The following is a 17945-nucleotide window of genomic DNA, read 5'->3' as shown; positions in this document are numbered from 1 at the left end:
AGCTTGGAGGACTCAGAAAAACACAGGAAATTTTGGGAAAGTTTGAAACTTCCTAGAGACTTGTTGAATGGCTTTGCCCAAAATGCTGGTAGTGATATGGACAATAAGGTGGTCTCCAGGCTGAGGTGGTCTCAGATGGAGATGAGGAACTTCTTGGGAACTGGAGTAAAGGGGACTCTTGTTATGTTTTAGGAAAGAGGTTGGCATTGTTTTGCCCCTGCCCTAGAGATTTGTGGAATTTTAAGCTGAAGAAAGATGACTGATGGTATCTGGCAAAAGAAATTTCTACACAGCAAAGCATTCCATAAGTGATTGGGGTACTATTAAAGGCATTCAGTTGTATGAGGGAAGCAGAGCATACAAGTTCAGAAAATCTGCAGCCTGACAATGCAATAGAAAAGAAAACCCCATTTTTTGAGGAGAAATCCAAGCTGGCTACAGAAACTTACACAAATAGCAAGGAGCCTAATGTTAATCCCCAAGACCATGGGGAAAAATATCTCCAGGCCATGTCAGAGACCTTCACGGTAGCCCCTCCCATCACAGGCCCACAGGCCCAAGAGGAAAAGGTGGTTTTATGGACTGGGCCCAGGGTCCCTGTGCTGTGTGCAGCCTAGGGACTTGGTGCCCTGTGTGTCCCAGCTGCTCCAGCTGTGGCTGAAAGGGGCCAATGTACAGCTCAGGCTGTGGCTTCAGAGAGTGCAAGCCCCAAGCCTTGGCAGCTTCCATGTGGTGTTGAGCCTACAGGTGCACAGAAGTCAAGAATTGAGGTTTGGGAACCTCCACCTAGATTTCAGAAAATGTGTGGAAACACCTGGATGCTCAGCCAAAAGTTTGCTTCAGGCACAGGTCCCTCATGGAGAACCTCTGCTAGGGCAGTGCAGAAGGAAAATGTGGGGTCACAGCACCCACACCGAGTCTCTACTGGGGCACTGCCTAGTAGAGCTATGAGAGGAGGTCCATTGTCCTCCAGACCCCAGAATGGTAGATCCACTGGGAGCTTGCAGCATTTACCTGGAAAAGCCACAGACATTCAACACCAGCCCATGAAAGCAGCCAGGAGGGAGGCTATACCCTGCAAAGCCATAGGAGCAGAGCTGCGCAAGACCACAGGAACCCACCTTTTGCATTAGTGTGACCTGGCTATGAGACCTGGAGTCAAAGGAGGTCATTTTGGAGCTTTAAAATTTGATAGCCCAGAAGCAACGTCAACAGTCATGGGCACTGAAGTTCTGGAATTGTGTATTCCATGAGTATGCCTACTAAACGCATCTCCTCTTAACAAACCATCTAGAGTGGTTCCCATGGCACCCCCTATTGATGTGGCCAAACATCATCTCAGCATAGCTGAGGGAGTTCTGACAAAGATGTCTTGAAAGCATTGTCCTGCATGTGCCCTGTTTGGGACATCTGAGGAAAGCCTTAAGGCTACAGTTAATTAGGAATAAAATCTTTAAATCAATGGTTAGGAAGAATGAACTTTACTGTGAACATTTTTTGAAGAATGAATATTAAGAGGATTATTATCAAGAGTTTTAAATGACATAGTAAAATGCTTGTAAAATTATCTCAAGTGTTAATTGCAAAATACAAAAGTGTATTGAAGTGTGATCTCAACTTTGTAAGTATAGACACAAATATTTATGGAGAGCTGCATAGGAGATTGAAAGGAAATATGCCAGAATGTTTACAGTGATTATTTCTAGAAAGGGGATATGAACGATTGTTTTTATCCCTGTTCTTTTAAAGTGTTCTATAAGTAGGTGTTACTCTTAGAATTATAAAAAGTAATATATTTTTCTTTAGAGACTTTATTTGTTAGATTTTGTTTTAAGAGTTATACATTTGTACGATTCAAATATCAAAATGTTTTAAGAGAGTAAACTTTGAGAAGTCTTACTGAGGGTGGAGACAGGACATGACTCAGGAGGCAGGACTCAATCAACTTCAGAAACAGGGCCCAGTCACTGGACCAAATTGAGGACTAACCAAAACAAGGAGGCGGTGGGAGCACCTTTCCATAAGACATACCCACCAGTGTGTCATGTCAGTTTACCCTGTTGCCATGGCAACTACCAGAAGTTACCACTCCTTTCCATGGCAACAACCCAACAACCCAGGCATTACCATCCTTTTTCTAGAAATCTCTGCACAATCTGCCCCTTAGTTTGCACATAATTAACAGTGGGTATAAATATGACTGCAGCACTGCCTCTGAGTACCTATTCTTGGCACACTGCCTATGGGGTGGGCCTGTTCTGCAGGAAGCAGTGCCTCTGCTGCTGCTGTACACTGCCAGTTGAATAAAAGTTGCTAATACAAAAAAAAAAAAAAAAAATTTAAAATATTTGACTGCCCAGCTGGATTTTGGATTTACATAGGCCCCCTTTGTTTTGGCCAATTTCTCCCATTTGGAATGGCTGTATTTACTCAATGCCTGTATCCCCATCATATCCAGGAAGTAACTAGCTTGCTTTTGATTTTACAGGCTCATAGGTGGAAGAGATTTGTCTTGTCTCAGATGAAACTTTAGACTATGGACTGTTGGGTTAATACCAAAATGAGTTAAGACTTTAGGGGACTGCTGGGAAGGCATGATTGGTTTTGAAATGTGAGGATATGAGATTTGGAAGGGTCATGATCTTCTGGAATTATATGGTTTGGCTGTGTTCCCACCCAAATCTCAACTTGAATTGTGCCTCCCAGAATTCCCACCTGTTGTGGGAGGGACCTAGGGGAGGGAATTGAATCATGCAGGCCAGTCTTTTTTGTGCTATTCTTATGATAGTGAATAAGTCTAATGAGATCTGATGGGTTTATCAGGGGTTTCTGTTTTTGATTCTTCCTCATTTTTCTCTTGCCACCACCATCTAAGAAGTGCTTTTTGCCTCCCACCATGATTCTGAGGCCTTGTGGCCTCTACAGCCGCGTGGAACTGGAAGTCCGGTTAAACCTTTTTTTGTTCCCAGTTTGGGTTGTGTCTTTATCAGCAGCATTAAAACGAACTAATACAAGCCCCAAGATGCTTGCTGTTTCTTCTGCCCAGAAAAGCTGCACTTCTTTCTGTTCAACTGATTTTATATGCAAGGTACATAGTGGTCATCTCCGTCCTTTCTACTGTATAGGCAAAGGAAGTTGAGACCCTAGGTTCAAAACTCAAGCCTTACGTTTGTTTTTTCAACTTCACAACTTGTTTTTTCTATTATTTAAAATCAATCACTCCTTTGGGAAGGAAGTTCTCCAATCAAAAAAAGAAGACAAGCATGGAGCTGAAATCAACTCATGCAAAATAAAGTCACTTTAAAGCAACAGAAGAAGCTCTTTTGGAATTATCAGTTACAGCTTCCAATATCTGTAGAAAGTAAAACTCAGCATTGAATGAATCTATAAAAACTTCCCTGAAATGTGTAACAGCAGCCAACATGCAGGGAGCACTTGGGGCAAGGTCTTCACACCCATCCTTGCCGTGATCCTGTTGCAGCAGGTAATCAGGCAGACATGAGCAGCGCAGGAGAAGGTCCTGCCACACCGGCAATGTCAGGCAACCATGAGTTAACAGCCAGGCAGTCCTTAAGCTCTAAAATACTAATTGGTCACAGCTGGTGCCAAGAAAAGGCAGTCTCCCAATAGAAAGAAAAAACCTGAAACTGGTGATCAGTAGCTTCTGGAAAAGATCTCAGGAGCTGAACAAGTGGGCTCAAGCATGCGCACTAGGAGGCAAAATGGCAGAACTTAACTGGCATATGACCTTCCTCTAGGAACATTTGACTGGTGCGAGAAGAATGCCTCACATGAGCATGCACACAACTCCAGTAAATACCGCACACACAGCCCCTCCCAAGTGCTGGCAGGTCACAGAGCATGCGGACAGTCCACCCCAAGGGAAGAATCAGGGACGAAGACAAGCAAGACCCCAGAAACACGCCATCATGTGAAACCCCAAGTCAAAAGTCAAACAGTGCACTTGTCTCTCTCAAGTCTCCCACTTGGCCCTTTCCAGGTGTACTTTACTTCTTTTCATTCTTGCCCTAAAACTTTTTCATGAACTTTCACTCTTACTCTAAGACTTGCCTTGGTCTCTCACTCTGCCTTACGCCCCTCTGTCAAATTCTTTCTTCTGAGGAAGCAAGAACTGAGGTTGCTGCAGACCCATAAGGATTCACTGCTGCTAACAATCTCTAACAATTATCAAGTAGATACTATCATATTCATTTTACAGATGGGAAAACTGAGGCATTAGAGAAGTTGTATGACTGGCGGTAACTTATCCAAGATCAGCATGCTATGAAGTAACGCAACCAGAAATCAAAACTGAAGCTTGTCAGACCCTAAAATCCATGCTCATAGCTGCTACACTATAATGGTTGCCAGTGCTTTGGCATGACCAGTGCAGAAGACCACAGTATGCCTCCCCAAAATATGACTCTGGAAGACTACAATATGCCTCCCCAAAATATGACTCTGGGAGACCACAATATGCCTCCCCAAAATATGCCTTTTGGGCGTAAGGATTATTTTGAAAAACTGAAACGTGAGGACGTGAGATTTGAAGGAACCATGGTCTTCTGGAATGATATGGTTTGGCTGTGTCCCCACCCAAATCTCAACTTGAGTTGTATCTCCCAGAATTCCCATGTTTTGTGGGAGGGACCCAGGGGAAGGTAATTGAATCATGGGGGCCAGTCTTTCTAGTGCTATTCTTGTGATGGTGAGTAAGTCTCATGAGATCTGATGGGTTTATCAAGGGTTTCCATTATTGCTTCTTCCTCATTTTTCTCTTGCCACCACCATGTAAGAAATGCCTTTAACCTCTGCGATGATTCTGAGGCCCAGAGGAAGCCCTGAAAACACAGTAGCAGTTACCCTTTTGTAAGGGAATTTTGCCTCTGTAAAGGAGCCCTCCTTTTATGAGGGTGCCTCCCTCTTTGTACCAGAAATTCAAGGATGACTCAGATCTGCATAACAAACCTTACCCTTGTTGACTCTGCTTTCCCTGGTTACTTCCCCACACCTGCAGCAACATCCTTCTTTCTTTGTGACAGCTGAAGATGGTATTAAATATTTAAGCCTGGATTCAAAGCCTCCTCTTTGATACTGACTCATCTCTCTGGGTATCTATCACATACAGATGAGGCATGTTTGTTAATAAACTTCCATTTGCCTTTCTCTTATTAATCTGTCTTTTGTTACAGGAGTCCATCCCAACCAATAACTGCAAAGACTAGAGGGAAACTAAAATTTTCCTTTTCTACACCACAGAAACTCGGAAATAGACTTTAACCAAATGTTTGTGCTTAAAGTATATATAGGAATCAGAAAGATCAGAATCAAAACCAAAAACAATGTTTTTTTGTCGTACAATCGTCCCCCTTATCTGTGAGGTATATGTTCCAAAATACAAACAAAAACTGAAATTTAAATTTAACATTTTAATTAATTAATTAAAATAAAATTTTAAATAAAAATTTTTTATGTAAATTTTAAAAAATTTTTAAGTAAATAAATAACAAAAATAGATTTAAAAGAAAACAAACTACTGATATTAACAACAACACAGGTGAGTCTCAAACACACGCAGAGGGAGAGAAGTCAGGCACAAAAAGAGGAAATCGCTGTTGTACAGATTTCTACACAGTTCTGGGAAAGGAAAATCTAATCCATAATGTCAGAAAACAGCGGGAGATGCCTGGGGTCACGTGGAAGGGAGGGACTGGCTGCACAGGCTGTAAGAGAGCTTTACAGCATGAGAGGAATGATCTGTGTCTTGACAGGGGCGTTGGTTACACACACTTGTCAGAATTCATCAAACTGTACACTCGAAAAGGGTGCATATTGCTGTATGAATTCAACCTCAATAAAATTCCTAAAAGTCCTACAATCTAGCACAGGGCTTTCAACCTGAGCTCCGCATTTAGTCCCCTTCGGGTTCGAGGTCTCTGTAACTACAGTCAGAGCAGCTCTCTTTCCATCTGATTTTTTATGGTAGGGACCCATTTGAACAGAATCCTATGGCTTTAAAAAATTTTAAACTACTGGATTGAAGGAGAGCACTGACTTACACGAAAATAATCATATCATGAGAAAGGTTAGTTAAAATGCTCTGAGAGGTCAGCCGGGCGTCACGCCTGTAATCCCGGCACTTTGGGAGGCCAAGGTGGGCGGATCACTAGGTCAAGAGATCGAGACCATCCTGGCTAACATGGTGAAACCCCGTCTCTACTAAAAATACAAAAAATTAGCTGGGCATGGTGGCGCGTGCCTGTAATCCCAGCTACTCAGGAGGCTGAGGCAGGAGAATTGCCTGAACCCGGGAGGCGGAGGTTGTGGCGAGCCGAGATCGCGCCATTGCACTCCAGCCTGGGTAACAAGAGCGAAACTCCGTCTCAAAAAAAAAAAAAAATTAGCCGGGCGTGGTGGCAGGCACCTGTAGTTTCAGCTACTCCGAAGGCTGAGGCATGAGAATTGCTTGAACCTGGGAGGTGGAGGTTGCAGTGAGCCGAGATTGCACCACTGCACTCCAGCCTGGGTGATAAGAGTAAAACACCAACTAAAAAAAAAAAAAAAATTGCTCTGAGAGGTCAAGTATGGAGTAGTAAATACTTTCTGGTGGAAATAATTAGGAAAGCTTAATGACAGACGTGACGTCAAGCTGGGTCTTAACCTACAAGTAAGATTCAGGCATGTGGACATAGGAAAGGATATTCTGCCTAGAATAAGCAAAGATTTGCATAGCATGGATAAGAACACGCTGCATGTACATGAAGTTCTGATAATTGTGTAGAAAAATAATGGCAAAATACATTACAATGATATTAATGGCTATTTCTGGGCACAGAGATTATAAATGATTTTATGTTTATTTTTTACTTATCTATATCTTCTTTAAAAATTATGAACATGTATTGCTTTGGTAACAAGAAAAAAGTTTTTATGACAGCACAATGGATGAAACGGCTGAAAGATTAGATATTGGCACCAAGAGGAAAATAGCTGTGGAATTAAGATACGTTCAATCTTTGACTTCTTAATGATCACCATTCTAACTGGCTTAAAAAATCAGGAGACAACAGATGCTGGAGAGGATGTGGAGAAATCAGAACACTTTTACACAGTTGGTGGGAGTGTAAATTAAATTCGACACTGTGGAAGACCACAGATCCTTGAGGAACTGTGGAAGATCCTCAAGGATCTAGAATCAGAAATACCATTTGACCCAGCAATCTCATTACTGGGTATATACCCAAAGGATTATAAATCGTTCTATTATAAAGACATATGCACATGCATGGTTACTGCAGCACTGTTCACAATAGCAAAGACTTGGAACCAACCCAAATGCTCGTCAATGATAGACCGTATAAAGAAAATGTGGCACATATACGCCATGGAATACTATGCAGCCATAAAAAAGGATGAGTTCATGTCCTTTTCAGGGACATGGATGAAGCTGAAAACCATCATTCTCAGCAAACTAACACAGATATGTTCTCACTCATAAGTAGGTGTTGAACAATGAGAACACATGGACATAGGGAGAGGAACATCACACACTGGGGCCTGACAGGGGATGGGGAGCTAGGAGAGAGATAACATTAGGAGAAATACCCAATGTAGATGACGGGGTGATGGATGCAGCAAACCACCATGGCACGTGTATACCTATGTAACAAACCTGCACATTCTGCACATGTACCCCAGAACTTAAAGTATAATAATAAATAAATAAATATATATATATTTGACTTCTAAGTACCTGTAGGACACCCAAATGAAGTCATCTAGTGGTGCTTTGAATTATGGGTGTAGTCAGTACATTTTGGGGTGCTATCTCAGCCTATGCCCTGAAAACTACCTCCAGCACCCACACACAAGTGGGTCTTCTCAGCCTCGTTTGGTCTTTATTATCGTATCTCCAGAACTCTCTCCATCTTGCAAAACTAAGACTCTATAAACATTAACTATAATGGCCCCTTGCAACCACCATTCCATTCGCTGTCTCCATCTGATGACTCATGCATCACACTGTATGATTCCACCTGTCACACAGTACTTATCCTGTTGTAACCAACTTATTTCACTCAGCATATTCTCAAGGTGCATTCATGTTGTAGCATGTGACAGAATTTCCTTTCTTTTGAATGCCTGAATAACAGTCTACCGTATGGGCATTCCACATTGTGTTGATGAGTTCCTCCACTGATGGACATCTGTGTTGGTTCCACCTTTTAGCTACTGTAAATAAGGTTGCTAAGAACATGGGTGTACAAATGCCTCTTCAAGACTCTGCTTTCCATTCTTTTGGGCATATACCCAGAAGTGGAATTGCTGGATCATATGATAATTCTATTTTTAATTTTTTGAGGAACCCCCTTACCACTCTCCATAGCAGCTGCACCATTTAACATTCTCACTAACAGTTCTCCACATCCTCACCAACACTTGTTATTTTCTGGTTTTCCTATAGCAGCCAGTCTAAATGATGTGCAGGGGTAAGCATCCTTTTTCAAAGGTGGATTGAGGGAGTCCCCAAACTTTGCAACCAATAGCCTAGCCAACACAGGACCTGAGAATCATCAGGATTTATAGCAAAACCATGAAAATGAAAGAAACTGCCAAAGAAGACAGAATCAATGGAGAAGAATAGAAAGCCATGGACTGGTCCTTCAGAAATTTTTCTACTTAAAGTGTGAAAAGAAAGGCAAGGCAGAAATGCAATGGAGGGAGAGGTAGGAAAGAAAAGAATCACAGAAGCCAAACATGTGTGTCCTGGGATTTTCTAATAAAGCATCACAGATGGATGGCTTAAGACAAAAGGAATTTACTCTCTGGCAGTTCTAGAGGCCAGAAGTCTGAAATCAAAGGAGTCAGCAAGGCCACGCCCCCTCCAAGGCTCTGCTTATTCCTTGCCTCTTCCTGACTTCTGCTGGCAGCTGCCAATCCTTCCCGCTCCGTGTTTTGCAGCCTCATCACTCTGATCTCTGCCTGTGTCCTCACAGGGCATTCTCCCTGAGTGTCTCTGTCTTTGCCTGGTATTTCCTCTAGTTAGAAGGTCACCAGTCATTGATTAGGGTCCACCCTATTCCAGTGTCAGCTCCTCTTAACTTGATGACGTCTGCAAAGGCTAAGCATGGACCACAGGCCACGGAGTCACGAAGGAGAAGGTATGGCATTCACAGTCCTTTAAAACCATTTGCTCGATCTTCCATGTCTAATTTTCACAAAGAACCACAGCAACACCAAACTATTTACCAGTTTGGCCAAATCCTCCATGAAGGAGAGTTTCTGTGAAAACTCCTTCTTAATTATAGGCATTGAAACTTCATGCTATAAAAACATGATTTTGGCCAGCACAGTGGCTCATGCCTATACTCCTAGCACTTTGGGAGACTGAAGCGAGTGGATTTCTAGAGCTCAGGTGTTCAAGACCAGCCTGAGCAACATAGTGAGACCTCATCGTATTTATTTTAAAAATTTTAAAAAGGGCTTGCAGTGGTTCACACCTGTAATCCCAGCACTTTGGGAGGCCAAGGCAGGCAGATCACATGAAGCCAGGAGTTTGAGACCAGCCTAGCCAACCTGGTAAAACTTCATCTCTACTAAAAATATAAAAATTAGCTGGGCGTAGTGGCACATGCCTGTAATCCCAGCTACTCAGGAGGCTGAGCAAGAGAATAACTCTGCTGGGAGGCAGAGGTTGCAGTGAGCCAAAATCACACTACTGCACTCCAGCCTGGACAAGAGACCAAGATCCTATCTCAAAAAAAAATTCATTAATTAAATTTAATTTTTTTTAAAAAAAAGATGGTTTCAACGGACTATTGCTTTATCTCCACAAAACAATTACGTGTAGATGGCAAGTTTCCTAGTGACGGTGGTAAGGAATGTTATCAGTACACTAAAAACCAGCAGTTTCCAGATCCTACATAGACTGAATCAGAGAATACCCCAGCAGATGAGCAGTGAAGAAAGAAAAAAGGAAAACAAAACAACAAAAAAGAGAATACTCAATCAGCAAACGCATGCAAGCGTCACCGGCATCTCATCACATATCACAATCTCTCCTCTCCACTAGGGACATATGACTCTGGACACCAGATGCTCATTTTCTTCCCATGAGAGGCCATCCTTGGAGAAAGAGAGTGACTCTCTGGCCCTATCATCCCTGCTTCTCAGAGACACAGAGCTTCCTGGAAGCTGGACCTGGCCCCTCCAAGCCTTCATTCCCTTTACCTCCTCCAGGGAGTCAACACTCCTGAAGCTCGGGACACTCAACACACCTCTTCCATTCTCATCAGGTAGTCCATTCTGCTCTCCTGGCTGGGGGAAAGCCAGCATCTCTTGTGAACTTTCGATCACTTTGAAAGCCCTTCTGAGGCTCTTTTCTGAGTCTGACACACTTGTGGTCCTCTCTGTGAAATAGAACAAAGTGAATCTGAATGGCAGTTTTGCACCCACATCCTTTAAGGACCTGGAGTCCCAGGGGTTGGGCTGAGACTCAAGGCTGGAGGCTTCATTGATGACAACCCTAAGTGAGGTCGGAGTGCTCAGAAGCCTGGGACGCCCACCTGGCACTGTCCCTTTCCCCTACCAAGAGAGGGCTTTCAGTCCAGCCACACTTTCTCCTGCCATAAAAGGTACCAGTGGACACCGTGGGGCCATCAGCCAGTGCTGAGCTGGACAGCAACTCTTCCCTGGGGACCTCTGGGCTGCAGACACTCACCTCAGGGAGACTGGTTCTGCCCCCACCTTCAGGGTACTGGCAGGAGAAATGCCACCACCATTCAATGCCCAGGATTCTCACAGTCCTCACTTGCCGGGGCTCACCTTGGGGGGGTTCTATTGCACCCAATTCACTCAAAGACCCCTCTACTTGCTGGCAGTCTGCTCTTGCCCTCTGGGGAACACCATAGCCTGTAAAGTCTGGTGACAAGAGCCCTCCGTTCTTATTAGTCAGGGATAGCGGGACTACTGTGCCCCTCTCTCCACCACTATCAACCTTCCAAGGGGCCACTTCACCCAGTTTCACAGAACTGAAAGTGCTGGTAAGTTTCTGACTTTCCTGAGATGCCTTGGCTCAGCCGGATAGGATAGGGGCACTGGTTTTGCGGCACTTGACCTTGAAGACATCATTCTCTTTGCAGGACCTGGGCTCATTCCCTCCATTGTCAACCTCCTGGTATCTCTCCTCTGCTCTCAAGCTTCTGTCTACTGCCTGGAAGATGCATGGCCATAGACACCCACACAGGGCTGACTTCAGCCTGTTTTTGACATCAGTGCCTGATTTATGGACAAGAAAGTCCTTGAGAAAGCACTGCTGCCTGCTGGGCCGAGGGACCTGTGACCTTTTATATTGCAGGCATTTCACCTCTGTTTGTGGTCACCAGAAGGGAATGCCATGTGCATCTGAGCTTCAGAGGCAGCAGGGTCTGAACATTTTGGAGTCAGGAACACACTAGACCCTCCCAGCTTTGCACCAGGGAGAAGCTGCAAGCTTTGGGTTTTGCGGGGGTCTCCCAAACTTAGGCAAAGAGGCCTAAAACTTTAGGAGAAGAGGCCAAGGAGCTACCCTTCTCCGGGTCACTTGTGAATTTCAAATTTGGTGCATGATTGGGGGAATACTGTGGCATTTTAGGTAAATGTCTGTCATTTAATGGAATGGAAATTTCCACACAACTCAGGCTCTGGGTCAGAGGGCTACAGGGGTGGGAGGGGGTGAGTTCTAGGCAATAACTGGAATTTCTCTTTGTTTTGAGAATTTGACACATGTTCTCCTTGAATGAACAGTACAGATCTTGAAAAAATTTTCTCCCATCACCATCAGACACCTGCCACCCTAATTTCCTTGGCTGGTTGCAGCTTTCAAAGCAGATAGCTGTTCAGCCACTTGGCAGGACCCAACATTCTGAACTCTTCTTCCTAAGCTGCCTTCTTCTTTATTCATTTATTTATTTGAGACCGAGTCTCTCTCTCTGTCGCTCAGGCTGGAGTGCAGTGGCACAATCTCAACTCAAGCCCCTGCCTTCTGAGTTCAAGCTATCTTCCTGCCTCGGTCTTCCAAGTAGCTGAGATTACGTGCTCCCACCACCACACCCAGCTAGTTTTTGTATTTTTAGTGGAGATGGGATTTCACCGTGTTGGCCAGGCTGGTCTCAAACTCCTGACCTCAAGTAATCCTCCCACCTCGGCCTCCCAAAGTCCTGGGATTACAAGAGTGAGCCACTGCACCCAGCCCCAAGTTTTCTTCTTTATCACATCCTCTGTCCTTCCCCTGACTTCCTACAGACCCTGCCTCATGTAGACAGGCATAATGTGGGGTCGAGCCATTCCTCCAGGTCTTCTGGGTCCCTTGGACCCAGCAAGCTGCTGACTTCCCTCCTCCTTTTCTCCAGTTGGCTTGGTCATAACCAGTCTGGGGTTGGTTGATTATGAAGCCCTGCCTCAGAGGTTCTGGAAGCAGAAATGCTCTGGAGCTCTCCGTGGCCTCTCAGTGTGCTGTGGCACACTGAGGGAGAAGAAAAACTTCTAAAAGTTTTGGAAGCTTATTTGAGGGAATAATTGAGGAAATCTTCCCTGGCCTTGCTAGAGATCTAGATATCCACATACAAGAAGCTCAAAGAACTCCTGGTAAATCCATTGCAAACAGATCATCACCAAGCTACGTACATGGTCATCAGGCTATCTAAAGTCAATACGAAGGAAAGAATTTTAACAGCTGTGAGATAAAAGCATCAGGTAACCTATAAAGAAAAACCTGTCAGACTAACAGCAGATTTCTCAGCAGAAACCTTTCAAGCCAGAAGGAATGGAGGTCCTATCTTCAGCCTCCTTAAACAAAGTAATTCTCTGCTAAGAAATTTGTATCCAGCAAAACTAAGCTCCATAAATGAAGGACTGATATAGTATTTTTCAGACAAATAATGAGGGTATTTGCCACTACCAAGCCAGCACTACAATAAATGTTAAAAGATGTTCTAAATCTTGAAACAAAACTTGACACATACCAAAATAGAACCTTCTTAAAGCATAAACCTCATAAGACTTACAAAACAATAACACAGTGAAATAAAACTAAGTATCTAGTAACAACTAATATGATGAATAGAAAAGTATCTCACATCTCAATATTAACATTGAGTGTAAATGGCCTAAATGCTGTGTTTAAAAGACACAGAATGGAAGAATGGATTTAAAAAATGTAAAACACCAACCAAATATCTGCTGTCTTCAAGAGAGTCACCTAACACTTAAGGGCTCACATAACTCAGGGTAAAGGGGTGGAAAAAAGATATTCCACACAAATGGAAACAAAAAGCAAGCAGGAGTAGCTTTTCTTATATCAGACAAAATAAACTTTAAAGCAACAACGGTTTAAAAAAAAAAAAAAGGAAGAACATTATATAATGATAAAACGATTAATCCAACAAGATGATATTACAATCCTAATTTTACATGCACCTAACACTGGAGCTCCCAGATTTATGAAACAGTTACTACTAGGCCTGAGAAATAAGATAGAAAGCGACATAATAATAGTGGGGGACTTCAGTACTCCACTGACAGTGCTAGACAGTTATCAAGAAAGAAGTCAACAAAGAAACAGTGGACTTCAACTATATCTTAAAATAAATGAAGCTAACAGATATTTATGCAGCATTCTTCCCAAAAACTGCAGAATATAAATTTTTCTCCTCGGCACGTGGAACATTCTCCAACATAGACCCTATGATAGGCCATAAAACTATCTTAATACAATTAAGAAAATACAAATAATATCAAGTATCTTCTCTGACTCCAGTAGAATAAAACTGGAAATCATTTCCATGTATTCAAAACTATACAAATACATGGAAATTAAATAATCTGCTCTTGAATACTTTGGAGATTAATGAAATCAAGATGGAAATTTAAAAATTCTTTGTAATGAATGATAATAGTGACAAAATTGATCAAAACCTCTGGGATACAACAAAAGCAGTGCTAAGATGAAAGTTCATAGCATTAAATGCCTACATCAAAAAAATCTGAAAGATCACTAATTGGCAACCTAATGTCACACCTTCAGGAACTAGGTAAATAAGAACAAACTAAAATCAAACCCAGCAGAAGAAAAGAAATAACAAAGATCAGAGCAGAACTAAATAAAATTAAAACCAAAAAATTACAAACAATGAATGAAACAAAAAGCTGGTTCTTTGAAAAGATAAAATTGATAGACCATTAGCAAGATTAACCTAGAAATGAAGAGAGAAGATCCAAATAAGCTTAATTAGAAATGAAACTGGGATATTACAACTGATACCACAGAAATACAAAAGATCACTTAAGATTATTATAAAAACCTTTACAAGCACAAACTAGAAAATCTAGAGAAAGCTGATAAATTCCTGGAAACAAATAACCCTCCGAGATTAAATCAGGAAGAAACAAAAATCGTGAACAGACCAATAACAAGCAACAAGATTAAATCAGTAATTTTTAAAAATTGCCAATAACAAAAAAGTCCAGGACCAGAAGGAATCACAGCTGAATTCTACTAGACATTCAAAGAACTGGTACCAATCCTACTGAACTATTCCAAAAGATAGAGAAAGAGAGAATCCTCCCTAAATCATACTATGAAGCCAGTATTACCCTAATGCCAAAATCAGGAAAGAACATAACAAATAAAGAAACTACAGACCAATATCCCTGATGAGCATAGATATAAAAATCCTCAACAAGATTTTAGCCAACCAAATCCAACAGCACAACAAAAATATAATACATCATTATCAAGTAGGTTTCAGCCCAGGGATGCAGGGATGGTTTAACATACACAAGTCAATAAATGTGATACATCACATAAACGGAATTAGAAACAGAAACCATATGACCATCTCCACAGAGGAAGAAAAAGCATTTAATAAAATCCAGCATCCCTTTCTGATAAAAACCCTCCACAAAAGAGGAATAGAGGGACTTACCTCAAAGTAATAAAAGCCATATATGACAAACCCACAGTCAACATTATACTGAATGAGGAAAAGTTGAAAGCATTTTCCCTGAGAACCAGAATAAGACAAGGATGCCCACATTCACCACTTCTATTCAACACAGTACTGGAAGTCCTAGTCAGTGCAATCAGGTAAGAGAAAGAAATAAAGGACATTCAAATTGGAAAGAGGATGTCAAATTGTCACTGTTCACTGATATGATCATATACCTAGAAAACCCTAAAGACTCAACCAAAAAGCTCCTCGATCTGATCAACAAATTCAATGAAGCCTCAGGTTACAAAATTAATGTACATAAGTCAGTAGCACTGCTACACACCAATGACCAAGCTGATAACCAAATTAAGAACTCAATCCCTTTTACAATAGCTGCAAAAAAAAAAAAAAATCCTAGAACTATACTTAACCATGGAGGTGAAATATCTCTACAAGGAAAACTACAAAACACTGCTGAATGAAAGCATAGATAACACAAACAAATGAAAATACATCCCATGCTCATATCCCATGCTCATTGACGGGAAAAAGTCAGTATAGTGAAAATAACCATGTTGCCCAAAGCAGTCTACAGATTCAATGCAATTCCCATCAAAACACTACTATCATCATTCTTCACAGAACTAGACAAAAAAGCAATCCTAAAATGTATATGAAACTAAACAGGAGACCACACAGCCAAAGCAATATTAGGCAAAACGAACAAATCTGGAGGCATCACATTAGCTGACCTCAAATTATACTACAAGGCTACAGTTAATAAAACAGCATGGTACTGGTACTGGTATAAAAATAGGCACATAAGGGGCCGGGTGTGGTGGCTCACGCCTGTAATTCCAGCACTTTGGGAGGCCGAGGCAGGTGGATCACAAGGTCAAGAGATCGAGACCACCCTGGTCAACATGGTGAAACCCTGTCTCTACTAAAAATACAAAACATTAGCTGGGCATGGTGGCGCGTGCCTGTAATCCCAGCTACTCAGGAGGCTGAGGCAGGAGAATTGCCTGAACCCAGGAGGCGGAGGTTGCGGTTAGCCGAGATCGCGCCATTGCACTCCAGCCTGGGTAACAAGAGCGAAACTCCGTCTCAAAAAAATAAAAATAAAAATAATAAAAATAAAAATAGGCACATAAACCAAGCCAAATTCTTACAGCCAACTGATCTTTGACAAAACATACGAAAACATAAATTGGGGAAAGGACACCCTATTCAATAAAAGGTGCTGGTATGCCACATGTAAAAGAATGAAACTGGATCCTCATCTTTCACATGATACAAAAATCAACTCAAGATGGGTTGACTTAAATCTAAGACCTGACATCATAAAAATTTTCTAGAAAAAAACTTAAACTAAAAAGCTTCTACACCACAAAAGAAATAATCGGCAGAGTACACAGACAACCCAAAGAGTGGGAGAAAATATTGCAAACTACGCATCTGACAAAGGACTAGTATCTAGAATCTACAAGGCACTCAAGCAAACCACCAAGAAAAAATGAATAACCCCATCAAAAAGTGGGCAAGGACATGAACAGACATTTCTCAAAAGAAAACAGACAAACAGCCAACAAACATACAAAAAAAAAAAATTCTCAACATCACTGATGCAGAGAAATGCAAGTTAAAACCACAAGAAATACTTCATTACTCCTGCAGAAGGGCCATAATTACTAGGTTAAAAAAAACAATAGATGTTGGAATAGATATGGTGAAAAGGAAACACTTTTACACTGCTGGTAGGAATGTAAATTAGTGCAACCACTATGGAAAGCTGAATGGAGATTCTTAAAAGAATCTCCAGGCTACACAAATAGAACTACCCTTTGACCCAGCAATGCCACTGCTGGGTATCTACCCAAAGAAAAGGGACTCAATGTATGAAAGGGACACATGCACATGCATGTTTATAACAGCACAATTCACAATTGCAAAGATATGGAACCAACCTAAGTGCCCATCAACCAACAAGTGGATAAAGAAAATGTGGTGTATATACAACCATAGAATACTACTCATCCATAAAAAGGAGCAAAGTAACGTTATTTGCAGCAAACTTGGATGGAGCTGGAAGGCCATTAAGTGAAGTAACTTGGGAATGGAAAACCAAATGTTATGTGCTCTCACTTATAAGTAAGAGCTAAGCTGTGAGGACACAAATAACAGTGATATAACAAAATTTAAGGGATTGGGGGATGTTTAGGAGGGGGTTGAGGGATAAAAGACTACGTATTAGGTACTGTATACACTGCTTGGGTGACAGGTGCATTAGAATCTCAGAAATCGCCACTAAATAACTTCTCTATGTAACCAAAAACCACCTGTACCCAAAAAATTTTTGAAATAAAAAGTGCATCAAAAGTAAGAAAATACACAGAGAGGCCGGGCGCGGTGGCTCAAGCCTGTAATCCCAGCACTGGGGGAGGCCGAGGCGGGCGGATCACGAGGTCAAGAGATCAAGACCATCCTGGTCAACATGGTGAAACCCCGTCTCTACTAAAAATACAAAAAATTAGCTGGGCGTGGTGGCGCGTGCCTGTAATCCCAGCGACTCAGGAGGCTGAGGCAGGAGAATTGCCTGAACCCAGGAGGCGGAGGTTGCGGTGAGCCGAGATCGCGCCATTGCACTCCAGCCTGGGTAACAAGAGCAAAACTCCGTCTCAANAAAAAAAAAAAAAAAAAAAAAAAAAAAAAAAAAAAAAAAAAAAAAAAAAAAAAAAAAAAAAAAAAAAAAAAAGAAAATACACAGAGAAGAAAAAAGAATAAAAAAACAATGAAGCAATCCTACAGGAACTAGAAGGTAGCCTAAAGAGGTAAATCTAAGAGTTATTAGCCTCAAAGAGGAGGGAGGGGAAAAGGTAGGGATAGAAAGTTTATTCAAAGAGAAAACAACAGAGTTTCCCAAACCTAGAGAAAGATACCAATATCCAAGTACAAGACAATTATAGAACACCAAGC

The sequence above is a fragment of the Cebus imitator genome, unplaced genomic scaffold (assembly GCF_001604975.1).
Source record: "Cebus imitator isolate Cc_AM_T3 unplaced genomic scaffold, Cebus_imitator-1.0 Scaffold41, whole genome shotgun sequence".
NCBI classification, from domain to species: Eukaryota; Metazoa; Chordata; class Mammalia; order Primates; family Cebidae; genus Cebus; species Cebus imitator.
This window is presented reverse-complemented; position numbering follows the sequence as displayed.